Source organism: Urocitellus parryii, chromosome 10, assembly GCF_045843805.1.
Source record: "Urocitellus parryii isolate mUroPar1 chromosome 10, mUroPar1.hap1, whole genome shotgun sequence".
NCBI lineage: Eukaryota > Metazoa > Chordata > Mammalia > Rodentia > Sciuridae > Urocitellus > Urocitellus parryii.
Genome location: NC_135540.1, coordinates 42,216,094 through 42,236,341, shown reverse-complemented (window position 1 = coordinate 42,236,341; position 20,248 = coordinate 42,216,094). Strand labels below are relative to the sequence as shown.

Sequence of the window (20,248 nt, the reverse complement as noted above, 5' to 3'; positions counted from 1 at the left end):
AAACTTAATACAGGTTAATGAAAGCTCACACATCAGAAACTGAAAGGGCAGACATAAATCTTTTCTCCCTATCAGAACAATTTGATAAAGCTGTTGTTCTTGGTTCCATACAACTTTACAAACCATTGGAAGAAAACTTAAAGGAACAATCTATTTCCAAAAAAATTATACATAATTGTTCATGTCTGGATGCCCCAGTGGCGCTATCAGTACTTATACAGAATTGTTCATGTATAATTTTTGCATGTATTCATTAAACTGTAGGTATGGTTAGGTTTTAACAACTGTCATGAATGGCTAGAAAAGAGAGAAAGGAAAGAAGCTATCGATGGCAGTGTCAGGTAATATGAATGTTAAGTGACATTACCAAGAGATGCAATTTTTAATTGATTAATTAATTAACTTTTTTGATGAACTGGGGACTGAACTCAGGGACACTTTCCCACTGAGCTACATCCTCAGCCCTCTTTCCATTTTTTATTTTGAGACAGGGCCTCCCTAAGTTGCCCAGGCTGGCCTTGAATATGTGATCTTTCTGACTTGGTCTCTGGAGTAGCTCAGTTACAGGTATGCAACACTGTGCCAAGTGATTTAACTTTTGAGTTTTTGAATCACTCTGCATCTTTGAGGCAAGGGTTACCTGTATGTGAAAAATAATGGTGAATAATAAGAACTAAAAACTTGGGCTAATAAAAAGTCATATAAAAATATACCAGCTGGGGACTGGGCTTGTGGCTCAGCAGTAGAATGCTCGCCTAGCACATGCAAGGCGCTGGGTTCGATCCTCAGCACCACATAATAAAGGCAACTACCTAGGACATGTAGTTGCTACTTTAAGAAGTCTGGCTACTTGTCTACCAATATTTAACACCTGAGGAGTTGCAGGTGAGTGAGGTTCACTCTTTTATAGTTGTCTAACTATAACTAAAAAAATTTTTGAAAAAAAAATCAGCTAAATTATCCTGTTCCAGGAAGAAAAAAGGAAACTTATGAATTTATATCATCATATTGTGTCACAAATAATAATATAAAATGATTTATTCAGTGGAGTCTGGCAGTATCTTATAAGCACTATTATTTACCTAAATATACTTAGAATATGTCTGAGAGCTTGGGATCATATGACAACCTCTCTTTCTCTCTTTTAGAGTTAAAACCTCTAATTCAGAAAAGCAGACCGATGGTAATCTCAAAAAGTTGCCTTTGCAAATCACAAAGTAAAGCAATAAAAGACACCAATTTCCAGATTATATATTAGAAGTTAAAACCAAACCACAATATATATGCAAAATATAAAATCAGGGTGAAACAGTGTTCTGAGGCCAAGTGCCAAGTGTTCTTGTCTACATGTTAAAGATGTTAGTTCTGCAATTGATGATCACCTTTTCTTTTTCAGTCAACCAGTTTTAGTATTTAGGTTCACCACCAGCACTGAAATTTAGACATGCCAAGAAGGAAGATTCTACCTAGGACATGTAGTTGCTACTTTAAGAAGGGTGGCTACTTGTCTACCAATATTTAACACCTGAGGAGTTGCAGGTGGGTGAGGTTCACTCTTGGGTAGATCTTCTAGAGAACTGTCAAACCTAAGTTTTCAAAAGTAAAATAAACAAAGCAAAGGAAACATTAACAAACAATACAGGAGGCATTCATCATCTGTAGTATCTCTTAAGAGTATACTATAATGTTCAATTCTAAGAATAGTGCTGATTTTTTTAAACTTCATTATTCTGCAAGAGGTTAAAACTAAAACCAACATCTCCTCCAACACAAAGTATGGGCTATTCCCCTTCCAAAGACTTTAACATGGCAACTTCCACTTGATAAAAGACAGTGCTTAAAGAGAGAAAAGATGGTAATTCTTATTTGCTGAATGAGAATATTTTTAAGAAAACTTAGGGTCCAACAAATGAATTAAGTTGTCCAATGCCATTCATACAGTAATAGTCAGATGAAATTTGCCTGTACTATTTCCACTACATAACACTCTCTGAATCTTTTGGTGCAGCTGCCTGACATGTGTCCTTTCAAGTCAAAATGTTGTTTTTGCAGACTGAAATTACAGGGATGTTGTTTGTCTTGATGTGAACAAAGCACTGTATCCAGTCACACAGCAAATGGTCATAAGCAATTGTGGTGCTTTTTTTTTTTTTTTTAAACTTTGTCTGACACCTGTACCAATTTTTCTTTAGAATGCCAGAATTAAAATTTAGAACTCTAATTAGCTAAAAAAAAAGATGAAAAATTCAATGTCAGATTCAAAGAAAGAAAGCACCAAATTTAATATTTGGGGGGAAAATCAAATATGAAAAAATAACTTTTTATGCTAGGATATATAAAGAACTCAAATAGCTAAACACCACAAAAACCAAATAACCCAATCAATAAATGGGCCAAGGATCTGAACAGACACTTCTCAGAAGAGGACATATAGTCAATAAACAAATATATGAAAAAATGTTCATCATCACTAGCAATTAGAGAAATGCAAATCAAAACTACTCTAAGATTTCATTTCACTCCAGTCAGAATGGCAGCTATTATGAAGACAAACAACAATAAGTGTTGGAGAGGATGTAGGGAAAAAGGTACACTCATACATTGTTAGTGGGACTGCAAATTGATACAGCCAATATGGAAAGCAGTATGGAGATTTCTTGGGAAACTGGGAATGGAACCACCATTTGACCTAGCTATCCTTCTCTTAGGTCTATACCCAAAGGACTTAGAAACAGCATACTACAGGGACACAGCCACATCAATGTTTATTAGCAGAACAATTCACAATAGCTAAACTGTGGAACCAACCTAGATGCCCTTCAGTAGATGAATGGATAAAGAAATTGTGGCATATATATATACAATGGAATATTACTCAGCAATAAAAGAGAATAAAATCATGGCATTTGCAGGTAAATGGATGGTGTTGGAGAAGATAATGCTAAATGAAGTTAGCCAATCCCCCCTCCCCCCAAAAAACAAATGCCGAATGTTTTCTCTGATACAAGGTGACTGACTCATAGTTGGGTAGAAAGGGGAACAAGGGAGGAATAGAGAAACTCTAGATAGGGCAGAGGGGTGGGAAGGGAAAGGAGGGGGCAGCAGGTTAGCAATGATGGTGGAATGTGATGGACATCATTATCCAAAGTACATGTATGAAGACATAAATTGGTGTGAACATACTTTATATACAACCAGAGATATGAAAAATTGTGCTCTATATGTGTAACAAGAATTGTAATGCATTTCGCTGTCATTTATTTTTAAAAAATCAATAAAAAAAGAAAAAAATAGAATGGGCCAGTCATATTAAACTGACTTTTAAATTGGAAAACTAACACAAAGATAAAGAAATAGAAAAGGAGATCATAAGATCTAAAAATTTTAATTTTTCATTTATAATAGGTCTTACCTTTACTTAAGTGTTGAAAATTTAAGCAATTCAAGAAAAATGTTATGGTGGAACTAAAATATCATTTAAGAGGTAGACAGAAAAAGTTAAAAGAATAAGAATTATCTACAAAATGAGTCAGCAAACAATGGCTTAAAAGCCAAATACAGCCCACCATCTGTCTATGTATGGCTTATGAGCTAAAAATGGTTGTCATATTTTAAAATGGTTAAAAAAATAAAAAGAATATGTCCTATTATTTCCAACATGAACAACATATGACATTCAAATTTCTTTTTTTAAAATTTTTTAGTTTTAGTTTTTAGTTGTTGATAGACCTTTATTTATATGTGGTGCTGAGAATCAAACCCAGTGCCTCACACATGCCAGGCAAGTGTGCTATTGCTGAGCCCCAGCCCCAGCCCCAGCCCCAGCCCCGACATTAAATTTTCAACATCCATAAATAAAGTTTTTTTTGGAACACTGATGCACTGTTTTATTTAAAATCCTATGACTATTTCACACTACCCAGAGATTACTGCACATTACATGGCTTACTATCTGGAAATTGACAGAAAAGAAAGTTGCTAAGCTTTGTTCTAGAGAACAACTTCCCAACACAGTTTTTAGAGTTAACTTCAAAAAATAAATCTTGTTGTGTCTGTTCCTTAGACCTTCTGGTACTGCTAGATGGATAACTATGATCTTTGGCTACCTGTTCTTCATTCGTTCTTCATTCACAGAGCTCTTTCTTTCCCTCTCTCTTGCTCCCGTGCATCTGGCCTTTCATCTCTTCTCAAAACAGGCCACACTTCTTCCCACCTCAAGGTCTTTGCAGAGTCTACTACTTCTCATTTTCAAAACCCCTCTCTCTATCACACCTTCACTGCACCAATTCATAAGCATCCTTCTGGCTCAGTTCAAATGCTGCTTTTTCAATGAGGCACCTCTGCAATTCCCCAAATCACTCACATTTGTCCCTGCCATATGCTTTCATGGTACTCTGTTCTCTTCTTGATAGAATTTGTCATTATTGTCATTATATAATTTGTGTGGCTATTTAAATTCAAACTCCCTCTGTAGACTAGAGGTTCCCTGAGGTCAAGGGTCATGATATTTACTGATATAAATTAAATATAATACAATGCTCACCATAAAGAAAACAAATAAATATTAACTAAATGCATAAGTGAAATTTATTGTTTTCAAATACAGAACTCATGATATTTGTATATTTTCTTAGAACATATTTACACCTTCTATAATGTCACACTACAGACTAAACTTGTATTATTGCCTAAGTAAGGGAGAATGTGTGATCAACCAACAAAATGACCAGAATTCAAAAATACATGAATAACAATATCCCTTAGAAAATAAAAAAAATCTTTTTTTAAACATTAAATTGTATACTTTATTTATTTATTTTGAGAGAGAGAGAGAGAGAGAGAATTTTTAAATATTTTTTATTCTTCAGTTTTCGGCGGACACAACATCTTTATTTTTTGTATGTAGGGCTGAGGATCAAACCCAGCACCGCATGCATGCCAGGCGAGCGCGCTACGGCTTGAGCCACATCCCCAGCCCCATACTTTATTTATTTTTATGTGGTGCTGATAATCCCAGCAGCTTGAGAGGCTGAGACAGGAGGATCACGAGTTCAAAGCCAGCCTCAACAATGTTGAGGCACTAAGGAACTCAGTGAAACCTGTCTCTAAATAAAATGCAAAATAGGGCTGGGGATATGGCTCAGTTGTTGAATGCCCCTGAGTTCAATCCCTGGTATACCCCCCTGCCCCAAAAAAGAAAGAAAAATTTAAAAATCATTGATATTTTAGGAAAAAGAAAATATAAAGAATCACCGAAGTCTACATATTGACAAATAATAAGGAGAGGAGACATTTTAAAAGAAGAAAGCTGAAAAAGTTAAGTCTTGCAATATTTCCATGAACTATGATGATTGGAAAAACTTGAGTACTACCTGAGAACAGAGTTCATATATTTCATGAAATAGTTTTAAAGCCAGATTTCCAAGTTTCTAAACAAATGTACTTGGGAGGTTTCCCATGTGCTATGCACACTGATTACCTATTTGTTACTTAGCCAGGGTCTCTAAAAATACTAGACTTATGACAAAATCTCAAACTACTTTACTTAATATGGAACAGACATCAACATCTATTCTTATTCTGACATTTCCTAATATTTACTCCTTTTAGGGTTAGAAGACGCTCTGATTAATAACATGTCTGCAGCAGCCAAACTTTCTGCTTTGTCTATTGCTTAAGTGAGTTTTCATTTCTCACCAGGGAGAGATATGGAGGCTTTCTCCTTCTCAGACATGTGTGCAGAATTGGGCTTGCAGCCTTTTGGCCTGCTTTTTTTAATGAAAAATGACTTAGGAGAAATGAGCAAAAAATTATTTGTGTGCTGTGTCTTTGTCTGCACTGTCTTCTTTTAAACATAGACCCATACTAACAATGTGTTCAGGCAAACCAGCCATGAGGCTGTTCATTTACCATTATTATCATCCTCCAGGACCAAATGAGTGGAATTTTTTCTATTCCCCAGTCCTAACAATTGTTAAATTATAACATCCTTATGCTATGTACTCCATTCTTCCCTTATTCTCAAGTGTCTTGCTATGGTTTGGATCTGGGACGACCCCCAAAGTCTAGTTGAAAGCATGGTCCCCAATGCAGCAAGGTTCAGAGGCAGGGCTTTCAGGCAATGATTGGATCATAAGGGCTCTCACCATCAAATGGGTCAACCCACTGACAGCTGAGAGGTGGGATCTAGGCTGGAGGAAGTAGGTCACTGGAGGCATGCTCTAGAAGCATTTATCTTCTCCCTAGCCTCTCTTACTCTCTTTCTGCTTCCTGGCTGCCATGAGTTGGGGACTTTTCCTCTGTCATGCCCTCATGCATATTCTGCCATGTTCTAGCTCACCTCAGGCACAAATCAATGGAGCTAGCTGAACATGGACTGAATCCTCTGAAACTGTGAGCCAAAATGAATTTTTCCTTCTCTAAACTGTTCATGTCAGGTATTTTGGTCACTGTGACATAAAGCTGTCTAACACATGCCTCAAGTGACCTCTCTTTCCAGCACTGGATGTTCCATATCCTCATCCCAAAATGCTACAGTTTCTCTTAAAACAACAACAAACTACCTTTGCTTTCTATGTCCCTATTCCCCTAAAATAGTCAAACTGAAATAATAGTACACTATCCCACCTGTCACACTTCAACCACCTCAACTACCTCATGCCCCCCAAAACTCCACATAACCATATTCTTGTACAGGTCACTAATGGCCTCTTTGTAGCTAAATATGACTGACAATTTGTTTTTGTTTTTTTTTTTTATTGTAGTAAAAATCACATGACACAAAATTTGCTATCTTAACCATTTTAAGTGTACAGTTCAGGAGTATTAAATATGTTCACATTATTGTGAAAGAGAACTCCAAAACATTTTCGTTGTGCAATTCTGAAACACCATACCCATTAAACAACAAATTCCTTTTACCTTCCTCCCCTGGAACTATCCGGTAATTACAATGGAACCATCTAGTATATGTCTTTTTGTGTGCATTCCTCACGTTGCTGTCTCAGTACCTGACCTAAATGATCCTGTCTTCTGTGCCATGATCTATACACTTGCCTTTTTAAGCAATAAGTTGCTAGCTATTCTTTATTCTCAGAGTGTTCTGTCCTTGACCTGCTTTCTCTGTATTTTGCTATCACTGGTAGCAAACAATTGTATTCTTTAATAGCCTTAAACATTGTTTATTTATTAGTGTCCCAGGTTTATAACTCTAGCTTACCTCTCTCCTACAAGCAGCACCCATATTTCGGATTTCCTTCTTTAATTATTTTATTAGCTGTCTTAGAGCATATAATTGAATTATTTTCTCAAAAAACTTCTAAGACCTTTCCTGAAATATAGTCTTTCAATTGACATATTTACTATTACTAAAAACCGGTAAGAAATCTTTCTCTCCCCCTAAAGTTTTTCATCATCATGTCCCAATCATTATACCTCAAAATTTTAATTCAAATCCATCTGTCTGTTCCATATCATTGCCACCACTCTCTCTCATCTAGACTATTCAAAGCACTCACTTATACCTGTGTTTTAATAATTGTCTATCTGGTCTCTTGCTTTCCCTCTTGCCAAATCCTGCCCCATCCAGCTTCTGTGCTATCTGGTATGGCTTAGTGTAGTCATCGTGCCTTAAGAAAAAAGAAAAGTATACTTTACCCTATCACTCTTTTCATTAAAACCTTGCAATAGATTCATACTACAGTTAAGATAATATCCAAAATCCTTCACATGTTATACAAATCCCAAATACCAGAATGACTTGAAGATCTACTTCTCAAGTATCTTTCTATATCAATCTTCCCTTTATTCACTAAACTCCATTCATGTAGATCAATTTTTCAATGTCCTAAACAAAGTTTTTTTATAATTCAGGATCTTATTCACTAGTAATGACTGTATTAATTTTATTTTAGTGTTTAACTTATATATAGAAATTGTATTTGAATAATGAAAGAGAATATTTTCCTATCATTCAGTATGTAGAAGGCACATATAATCCTTCCCATAAACTCATAATGTAGGTACTTGAATTGTTCCCAGTAATTTGCTAAAGTGATTACTTCAGTGTATGGTAGAGCCAATAAACTGGTAACCATGGTAAGAATAGATTCAGTGGATTGGAGAGAATAGAAACTAGGTTGCAGAATATGAAAGATTTTTTATCAGTAATAAAATTTCTATACCTTAATTTGCCTCAAATGGATTTTAATGGAATTATATTCTATCCCCACATGACAAGTTTTTAATGAAAGGAAAAAATTCACAAACCTTAAAATATGTATTTTATAACAGATAAAGAAGGGAACAAGAATAAATTGTCCTCAGTATTTTCACTCTTCCATAAAGCAAACTTTCACACAGAAATATTGCTAAAGCAGAAACTAAAAATATATCAGGGTCATAGCTGAAGTCTGTTCTTTTGGGGTTCAGTGACACAGGAGAGCTATTAACTTTAGCCAAGCAAATTGCCAGTCATCTCAAAAAATGAGTATCTTCTACAAGCTTCCTCATAATAAACATGGTGAGTGTGTTCACTCATAACTATGATCTTCCTTCTGGAAAATAAAATCTACTAAAACTCAGGTGTAAAGTTCTGGCACTCTAAACTACAGCTGAATTTATTAACTGATTTCAATGACTTCTGTGCTTTGCTTGTTGAGGTGCAAGGAGATTATGAGTTAGGGGCTAAAAGAGGGGTATGAAGTAAGTTAGCTGACATGAAAAAATACCACCCCAAATGAGGTTTACTTTGTGAAAGAAAAAGAAAAAAGATTCAATGAATTGGTGTTTTCTCTTTCTTTTTTGGCAGTGCAGAGATTGAATCCAGGTCCTCCAGCATAACAGGTACATGACCTACTATTGAGCTAATAGTCCTAGCCCCCCAAATAAATTTCCTATGAGCTTCCCACTAACCAAAACAAAGACAGGAAGCCAAAATTGGATATTGCTGAATATCCAATTTGTTACTACATACTAAAGTCTGTGTCCCTCCAAAACTTGTATGTTGAAGTCCTAAATCCTTATGTGACAGTATTAGGAAGTGGGTGATTACATCCTGTGGGCAGAGTCCTCATGAATGGGATTAGAGCTTTTTATTTTGGAGTACGTGGGACACAACCGAGGGTCTCAAGTATGCTCAGTAGCTGCTGTACTACTGAGCTACTTCCCCAGATTAGTCCTCTTAAAAAAGACATCTCAGAGAGCTCTTTGCCCCCTTACCCTTATGCACTCCTGGGAAGACAATGACAATTTATGAACCACAAAGTGGTTCCTTAACTATCACTGAACAGACCAGAGTCTTGATCTTGGACTTCCCTGCCTCCAAACTGTGAAAGACAAAAGTTTAGTCTTTAAACCATTCAGCCTATGGTATTTTTGTTATGACAGCCTGAACTAAGACATTTGTATTATGGGAAGAGTTTTCTCTTTTTTGATATATTCCATTTTCTCCTATCTTAACTCTTACATATTTCTGAGGTATTACCTAAAGGAGTTACCATTATTAAGCATCCAGTCTTAATATTTTGTGAATTCTAGAGTTACCTATATTACTCCTTCATCTCCACAAGACAATGTTCTATGCGTTAGAAAGATAAGGACAGGTAAAGATTTTAAACTGTATGTATAATAATATAATATGAAGATTTTAACGTAGAATAGCAACTTAAAACTCACTTGGAACAACCCCTTTAGTAACTTCAGGGCACTTATTTACCACTAACCTTAGCTCCTTTCACTCTGTTATCAGGTTCTTCACGTGATCATTCCTATCAGCATTTTCAGAGATTTCTACTTGCTAAAAATAGCTTATTTCACATGAGTCAAAAAATTTGCTATTTTGTAGTTTTAACATACTATTATAAAAAAGAATTTATGTAACATTCAGGATAAAAAGGATAAATGATGCATAATTCTATTTAATAGTGTTGTATCAATTTGTTATTTGAAAATATAAGTGAATTTGTCTGCCTCAGATTCAATAGCCCACCTACTATGAATCCATGAAGAAGCCATGTCTTGCAAGAAACAGAAATCTGAAGTCAGGATTCTGTTCTTACTGCTGTTATTAACTGCTGAAATTTTGGGTCTCATCAGCTTAAATTCTTTGCACAACAGAGGGAAGGGACTAGGTGGTTTCTCCTTAACAAACCTTTGGATCTTACTAAGAATAATTGATAAAATAAAATTAAAAAAAAAAAGAATCCATGTCTTTTGAGAAAGTCACTACAGTACCTCACCAGTGTCCTGCCAACATTAGAGTACAATACTTTCTAGATAAACTTTGTGGATCAGATGTCCTAAATGCTCCCATTCAATCATTCATGGCATTCATCCATTCAACAACAAAAATGTGTCTGAATTCCCACATTATGCCAGGCATCCTCACACCTTCTAGGCCCACTTTAAATTCCTCCCCTCATAGAGTTTGCATTTTAGTGCTCACCTTCCTGTAACGAACCTTAAAGATAAATCGTGTCCTGCTTCCCATCTCTGTTTACCTACCACAACCACATGTGTCAATCCTTTGGATTAACCATCATCTCCTAGACTCTTTCTTTACTACTTTGTGCATTTCCTAATCCAATCAATTTATTACCCTTCTAACCCTCTATTATTCTACTATACTTTTTCTTTTTCTTTTTTCGGGTACCAGGGATTGAACTCAGAGGCACTCAACTACTGAGCCACATCCCCAGCACCATGCCCCCTTTTTGTATTTTATTTAGAAACAGGATCTCACTAAGTTGCTTAGTGCATTGCTGTTGCTGAGGCTGGCTTTGAACTCGCAATCCTTCTGCTTCAGCCTCCCCAGCCTCTAGGATTACAGGTGACCACTGCATCCTGACACTTTTTATTCTTCTTCACCTTCTCTGCAGTCTTTTCAACAGAGGTTGACTTTTCTTTCATATTCCATTTTCTTATGGAGATGGAACAAGTGTCCCCTTCGTTATTTTTTTAATACCATCAGCCACCTTCCATCCTCCAAAATCCTAAGTCCTTACAGGCTAATGCAATCTCTCTATAGTACCCACCAATTACCCACCTCACTGTCTTGTCTCTGTCTCATGCAGTTTGCTTTAGCACCTGCCTTCCTCTTTACCTCATTCCTACAATCTTTCTTGATGACATCAATGTCATCATGTTAAATCATCAAGTAACCTACCAAATTCTTTGATTTCTTCACTTTGATGATATTACTTCCTTGAAGGCTAAGTCTTAGGTCTGGACCATTTCAGCCATGTACTCTCTAATTCATAACCTTCACTTTTTCATAAACAAGTACAATACATCTGAAATCTAGATCTTAAATACCCTTCTTAGTCTTTTCCTCATTCACTTCTCTACCTCTTTATTTTATTAGCTTCTTTACTGAACTGAACTGACCCTTACCAAGTGAATCAATTCTTATCAAATTCAATAACTTATCAATTTTCCACTCTTCATCATCCCCCAATATTCCTACAATCCTGTCAGTTCTTCTAAAATTCAAATGTATAATGGTCTTTATCTTCATCAGTAACTCCAATGCTCAAGACACTGTCATTTTCTTGCCTTAAGTATAGGAATGCTCATTAATGGTCTCCTGCTTCCATTATTTCTCCCTTAAAAATAAATTTCCAAAGTACACACAGAAGTCTTTTAAAAACATGTCAGATGCTACTCTGGTAATCATAATCCTGTTTTAGGCTTCTCATTTAATTGGGAGAAGATTCTAAATTCCTTAACACAACCTACAAGACAATAAAGGCTACTTCTTCACTCAATCTTTTATATCTCTCTCTCTCTCTCTCTCTCTCTCTCTCTCTCTCTCTCTCTCTCTCTCTTATATGTCATGCTCCATTGATAAAAGCCATCTTTAAGATCCTTAAGCACACCAAGCTGATGCCTATCTTATGTTCCTGCTGCTCCCTCTGTCTGGAGAATTATCTGTCCCATAGCTGCATGACTGACTCCTTCAGATCATTGCAGCTTAAATATCTGCTTTTTCCGTAACTAGTGTTGAATTATCCTCCATTCATTACATTTATCATGTTGCCCTCTTTTTTTTTACAAAATACATCAAATAAAACTTATTTTTTCATGCATGCCTTCTAGACTGAATCCATGATAGCACCTTGATTTTGCTGTAAAGTGGCACCTAGAGCAGTGAGTGGAACAAAAAGTAAGCAACTGTTGGGTTTAATTATTACATACAATCTACACAGCCAGTCCTGGGTATCCTACACATACCAAAATCTGAGGATGCTCAAGTCTCACATAAAATGCAATACTATTTGCACAAAACTTATTCATACGTTCCCATGTATTTCAAGTCATCTCTAGATTCTTTATAATACCTAATACAACATAAATGCTATGTAAATAGTTGTTATGCTATACTGTTTGTGGAACATTGACAAAAGAAAAATTTGTACATACAATATACAGACGACTTTTTTAAAAAAGATCTTTAGTTGGCTGAATCTCTCAATGAGAAACCCACAGATATAGAAGGGCGAACCCAACTAAACATAAGCAAGGACCACTGATAACGTATGTGGTCTGAAACTAAGAAAAAATGTTTGGGGAAAGATGACTGTGGGTTTAGGTTAAGGAACCAGCTCATACTGTCAGCTAATATCAATTATTCACCTAAATGCCTCTGCTAACCTTATCTTTTCTTCCTCACTTATTGCAGAAGAACAAAATGTTTTGAGCCAAACTACACATAATTATACTAAATTTCATTTTTTTTCACTAAATTTGGTCCATTTTCTTACACTCTCAACATGTTTTTGAAGGATGATTTGGTTATAATGCATGTATTGTATATCTTCTTGCCTCATCCTGCAAATTTAGGCAGTAGGTTATAGTGCTATGTATCCAAGTCACTAATTGACCTTTTAAATAATATTCTTTGATTAAACTCCTTTGACTTATTAAGAATCTAAAAACTTTATAATCATTAACCTCATTTCATTATAAGTTGAATGTAATCAGCTTCTTGAGAATGTAATTCTGGGTCTTGGCAATTCTGTCTGCCTTTTCTCAGTACTCACTAGCCATGTTTTCAAGAATGCCTTTTACATTTTTTTCCCCCAAGGGACCACTAGTTCAAACTAGTTTACGGTTTAGAAATTAACCTGTTTCCTCTTTTGAAAAGCAGTACTATATTTGCCTCTTCACATTCATTTTCTTTCCCATTCTCTAGGATTAAAGAAGAAAAAAAAACCCATAGTGTTATACTTAGTGAATCTCATTTGTAATTATTCTAAGTATTCTGGACTATAAATCATTGAATAAAAGAAGTATTTATAATTACTTTCTTTCTTTCTTTTTTTTTTTTGAATTACTTTCTATCAGGACATCAATTCCTTCCAGATGCAAATCAACCAAAAATGTTTCAGTATTTGCATCTTGAGTTTGGTTTATTTTGATTGTGTCTTTCAAAAAAGACCATTGATTTTACCATCACCATTGATAATACCACTTCTGTTTTTTACTTTCTTTATTTCTTAAATTAATGTTGTGTTGGTTGTTTAATATTTCATACTTGAAGAATTTTTCTTTTGGTGGTGGATGGATATTTTCTCAACATCATGTGGTGCTGCTCCAACATCCCTGCTAAGGGCTTCACTTATTTTAACAAATATTTGATACCACTGATATACTCTAAGGATAAGTCTGAATCCACCAAGTTTATTTAAAAGTGTTGGATCTCTGTATTAAAACCTCAAATTCACCCACTGTCTAACCAATGATGATATACAGCTTCCTAGAGCCACTCAAGTTGTTCAGAAATTCATGTTCAAAATTTTCTTCTTATTTTGAATTATCTGATTATTGATATAAAGAATGAGTGTGTAACACTAAATCAGAAATTACACAGTATTATTCTAGTTATAACATATCCTGTTCAAATAAGTGAATTCATACTTTTCAGCAATAATTAAGTAGGTATGTCAACGACAGTACTATTCTCAGGAAAAACTGAAGTGTAATAAGTACTTATGTTCAATAGATGGCGATGTTTATATTGCAGTCACCGACCCATAAAAACTTGAATAAAATAGTACAATCCAGAAAATGAAGGCAGATCAAATACAGATGTGCCATATTTTGCAACTGAAAAGAATTACTTGATTGTATATTCATTTTTCTTTAGCCTGTGATATTATTTCTAGGTTGGCCAACATATTTTGTGGAAATGTCTATGATGGTATCAGCTAAGAGATTCTCAGGGGCTATATTTTTTTTTATTTTTTAAATTAGGCTAGGGGCTGGGACTGTAACTCAGTGGTAAAGCACTTGCCTTGCATGTGTAAGGCACTCAGTTTGATCCTAAGCACCACATAAAAATAAAGATATTGTGTGTCCATCTACATTTTTTTTTTAATTAGGCTATGCTGTGGAGATGTCAGTACCCTATCTTTTGGGAGCAAGTGTGATAGTTAATTCTCATAAAAATATTTGCAAATATAAGACCAGGGAAAGGTTCCCACTTTTCTTGTATAGCATATGAAGAATAGTAATTTTGGGAAATAACTATCTATGCAACTGACATATGACTTAGTAAGGATATTTAAAGGTGACTTAAGTTGTTTGTGAAACACAACAATAATGAAGACCGAGAATCAGGCAGCAAATTGTGTTTCTTTATCTATCTCTAAGGAGAGATAAAAAGGGTCATAAATATCTATGAACAAACTGAAATTTTATAAAACTCATAAATCAGTATGCTTGGAAATATTTATGTAATTTCTCCTTTCTCAATTGCCAATGAATATACAAAGCTGATAGGTTTTGGTTCAAGAAGTAACTTAAGATTTATTCTTAGAGTGCCAAAATTCCATTCTGATGCCCATCAGCTAGAAACCATGTGGACATTATTTAGTGCTACTGGACAGCTTATAAGAGTGTATTTCTGCTAGGTGTGGTGGCACACACCTGCAATCCCAGCAGCTTGGGAGGCTGAGACAGGAGGAATGTGAGCCAGACAAAGAAAGTATACACATATTTTTTTTTTAAAGAGAGAGAGAGAGAGAGAATTTTTTAATATTTATTTTTTAGTTTTTATTTGTATGTGGTGCTGAGGATCGAACCCGGGCCGCATGCATGCCAGGCGAGCGTGCTACTGCTTGAGCCACATCCCCAGCCCAGTATACTCATGTTTTTTAAGATAATTTTTTAAAGAGAGAGCTAGAAAGAGAGAGGAGAGAGAGAGAGAGAATTTTTAATATTTATTTTTCAGTTTCGGTGGACACAACATCTTTATTTTATTTTACGTGGTGCTGAGGATTGAACCCAGTGCCCCGCACATGCCAGGTGAGTGCGTTACCACTTGAGCCACATCCCCAGCCCCAAGATAATTATTTTTAATTGAAATTTTCTATGGTCTCCCAATGACTCTGTTCTGGTAGTAAACTTATTAATATCACTATTTATATTATTATTGTATTAATAATAAGATGGCTATTGCCTTATTTATTTGTATTTGCAGTGCCATGGATGCATACTAACAATGAGTTGCATCCCCCAACAGCTCTGTGACTTCTTTTAAATATTGTAGAATAGATTCTTGACCTTAAACATTTGCTTATTTAAGACAAAGTTATTTCTGTTGTTTTGTTTTCCAATTAGAGCATTAACTAAGCATCTCATATTCCTTTTTCTACGATTAGTTATGTTCTCCTCCCAGGAGTCTCCATGTATTTATTTCATGCTAAAACACTCCAAAAATCCAAAGATTAAGAAATAAATGTTCATTTAATGAATAAAAAACTTTCCACAGCTTTTAAATAAATAGATAATTCCAGGGAGAAAGTGTTAACTTTTGGCAATCAGGTTATCCAAAGCACTATAATTCTTATTTCAGCAACTTAGATATGGTATAACATTTCAATATAGATATTAATACCTTGACACTTTAATAAAAATTTGACTATATTGAATCTGCAATTAAAATATTGTATACCATACTGTAATTAATTTTTTCTTAAGAGTTCAACGAGTAGAGAACTGAAGAAATACGCAATTACATACTGTCAGAACTGTTAGTACCAAACATGGCAGGAAATACTAAAATGCTTGTATTTAAAGGACTTATATTCTAGTTGGAGACATAGGACATGGAGACAAATACCTATCTAAAGTAGAAAAGAAAGTTCCACAAGAAAGTTAACAACAATGCTTTCTATTGGGTCCAAGGTAGTGGTTCTACTTAAGAACAACTTTTTCTTAAATTTTAATCTGTCAAATCAGTTTTAGTATGTTATGGTCTGAATTGAGTCATCTCCCCCACCCCAATTAATTTAATCCTCAGTGTGAATAAATTTGGATATGGGTCCCTTGGGGTGGCAATTAAGGTTAAATGAGATCATAATGGTGGAACCCGAATTTGTGTGACCATGTCCTTAGAAGAGAAAAAGAGAATAAATGTGTCTACATATCCTTACCTGCCACTTGTTTTATACTATCCTTTCCTGTGAACTCATCCAGAGGAAAGGCCATGTGAGCGCACGGTGGAAAATCACCAGGTCCAAACAGGGAAGAGAGGCTTCACTACAAACTAACCCTGCTGGTACCTTGATCTGGGACTTCCAGCTTCCAGAGCTATTAGAAAACTAATTTCTACTATTTAAACTACCCAATCTGTGACAGAGCTACATTACATGGTGTATTTCTAATTTAAGAATAGACTGACAGAGATGAATCCTGAAATCCTAACACCTACCTTCAAGAGAAATCATTTCATTGTATATACAGACCTTTACTTACACAGTTATAGTTGCAGCCAGGAAGAAATACAATGCTTATCATTCATTCCAATTTACATAATAGAAAGACTCTTGTCTTTGACAAACTCATACTCTAGTCAGAAAGTTAGAATACATCGTATCCATAATATAAATTAGAGAAGAGGTATCAAAAGAGAGTACAGTTAGTTCAGAAGTAAGATTATTTGTCCTTTGGTTGTGGAGAGGGTGTATGTAGGTAAGCATGTGTGGCTAGAGTTGTGATGTGAGAATGATTTAAAAAAAAAAAGCAAAACAACAACAAAAAACACCTTGAGAGAGATGGCATTATTATTATAGCCCATTATTCTCAGTAGTACAACACTGGAATTTGGTGCTGGATGATTTCTTGTTGATGAGGACTATTTATTTAGCACTCTAGCAGCCCCCTCCTGACTTTGTGGTATCTGCATATTACCAAAACAATTCCAAAGGCTACTCAGCAGCAGCATCTCCCCCAAAAGAGAACTGAGGAACACTTATAAAAATGTAAAATTGGAAAAAAGCAGATTGTGGGCTGGGTTTGTGGCTCCGTGGTAGAGCACTTGCCTAGAACATTCGAGGCCCTGGGTTTGATCCTCAGCACCGCATAAAAATAAATAAATTAATTAAAGGTATTGTGTCCAACTACAACCAAAAAATAAATATTAAAAAAAACCCAGCAGATTGTTCACTATTAAGTGACTGATTAAAGACCTAACAGGTATGATTCTAAAATGCTATATACAGAAAATTAAAATTTGCACATGCAAATTATAATAATATTTTCAACACTGCTTTCCTATTTTAAGTGTTCATTATATTTATTCAGTTCTCATTTTCATTTTGAAGCTTTTTATTTCCTTGCTTCATTGATACAGCTCATTGAGTATATTTGATTTCTAAATACCTTTACTTACTTATTACTCCTACATGGGTAGTCTCTGAAGCTATCAACAAACACTCTACTTAAGACAAAAAAAAAAAAAAAAAAAAGCAAAGGCATCTTCTTCCTGACTTCCAGGCATCTCAACAGATCTTTTACTTTATAGACTCCCTTAAATTATATGATTGTGATCTGGGCTGAAGGTTTAGGAGAAGGGATAAGAAGTGGCAAAGAGGGGCTGGAGTTATGGCTCAGCACAGAGTGCTTGCCTCACACATGCAAGGCCTTGGGTTCAATCCTCAGCACCACATAAAGATAAATACATAAAGGTATTGTGCCCAACTGCAACTACCAAAAAAATAAATAAATAAATGAAGAAGTTGCAAGGATACTGGAAATGATGAGATGAATAAAAAAGAATCAATGCAACTGAGGACCAAATTGGGATTCAAAGGATTATGATTCTCTTGCAGAAAAGGGTCTTCAAAGATCAGACTTCACAGCAGAGTTTAGCATGGAGGGTGTTCATTAAGAAGTGCCTCTAGGATTAGGATCTGTGAAGGGGGCCCAGTAGCAGAAATGGGCAGAAGTTGAGCTACCACTGAGAACTTAGGACAGCTTCAGCTGACCCTATAGCACCTCTGGAGCTAGAGGAGTCCTCCCAAGTTGTCGCTAAATAGGGTGAAATGGCAAGGCTCTTCACCTTTCCTTCCTAGCACCTAAGATCAATGAGCTCACTGAACATGGACAGCTGAGGCGATGGTGAAGGGGCTACAGGAAGGCTGCCTGCGTGGTCCACTCAAGTTATGTTATCAGTGGGCACAGTGTCCACTGCAGATTATAACTTCATATTTTATAAAGAAATGGAAACTCAGGAGCGGAAAGTAATCAAACAGTCACAAATTTGAATTTTATACCCTCAATTATTTATCATTTCCTGTTTCTCACTATTCTAACAACAACATCAAAAAGCCTATTTTGGAAGAATGATCAGGAACTATTTCTTAGCTTAAGGAATTTCCTTCAATAGCAGAAACAAAAGGAATCAGTCCAAATAATTCTTGCTAGGTTTTTATAGAGAGGACTAAAATGTCAAATTCAATACTAAATTATGAAGAGTACATGAAATATCAAAATTTCAGATGTCCAGGTTTCATTTTTGTGTGGCTTTATACATGCTTACAGGACACTGTGTTTCTGTACCCTACTAAGGTTACAAACATATAGTACCTTTATGCCTTCTCTTTTTAGGTCTTCACTGGATCTCAATAAGACTATCAGAAATCAGAAATCAGGGTTGGCACTAACTAGGTGTGCACTTCATTCAGCAAACTGACAAACCTCCTTGACTCTTCATTTTTCTAATTCTACTTGAAAGTAGTGAGAAATGACAGGATAATTTCCCACTTGAAATGCTGTGATAGTAATGGAAATACGTTATTTGCCCATATTCTTAAGAACTATGGTTTTATGTCATGCTTCCGTCCTGAATGTTTCAGCTACACTGACTTTCTGATCTGAGTACTTGCCACAGTACTTTCCACACTGTTTCCTCAGCCTGGAACACCGTCCTCAAAAATCATCATTCAGCTGGCTTCTCCTCTCCAAAGAGTCATCTCCTCCGATCTCCACATAATCTAAAGTAATCCTGCCCTGCCTAAGACAAATTTCTCGTTAGCCTGTTTTATTACCTTGCTAACAAAATTGCCTCTGATCATCTTGTTTTTATATTTAACTGTTATTCACTACTGTATCTGTAGTATATAGACTAGTGTCTAGCACGTAAGTATGTAGTAATTACTTGGAAGAATGAACACAGACAATAAATGAATATCTATGATTCATGATTTTAAATACATATCAGAATGATAATAACTAGGGGGAAACCATATCATTTTGTGTTTTTTGAATAATACTGAATATTAGATGAAACTCCTATTTTGTATCCCAATATCATAACTTCTATTCAACAAGCTCTGAGATGTTTATATATGTGAGCCTTCCTAAATGGCATATAATGTACAAAATAAGTGTTTCTGTTTCTACAATTTTTTTTTTGAGGTGACAAAAAAGACACATTCCATCTTCTGACTGGTAAAACACTGTAAGAAAAAAAATGTTCAAAATTCTTAAAGAGTAACTTCCCAACTTTATATTTAAGAAAAGCTTAGGACAAAATCTGTATAAGAGAGACAAACAAAAATAATTCATAAATTAGGCCATTAGACTTACAATAACATTTTTGTAAGAGGCTTTTATAATTTTTGGCTAGCTTTAAAGCTAGGAATATAAGATGTCCCAAAAGATCCATTGAGCTCAGGAATGTAACTTCTGACAGGGTCAAATGGAATGTCCTTTGTGATCCTGGCTGAAAATTTATCCTTCTACTCAAATATGAATCATTTCATTAATCTAAGTCTGTTCTTGTGATGATACATTAAAAATTTTAATTATACATGGTATTAAATTCTTATTTTCAATAGCCCCTATTTTGAGTTACATAATTCTATGTATGCTCTCTTGTCTGTATTAGGAAAAAAAAATTTTTTTTATTTACCTAAAACTCTTTTTAGTAGTTCTTTCTATCAATTCTGTAGTTATTTTAGAA

General features: G+C 35.2%; 1 protein-coding gene across 1 annotated transcript in view; it reads right to left on the bottom strand.

Moving 5' to 3' along the window:
- The window catches only part of Pdlim5 (PDZ and LIM domain 5), a 220,885-nt gene that overhangs the window by 59,420 nt on the left and 141,217 nt on the right, over positions 1-20,248 (bottom strand). The window lies entirely within an intron of this gene.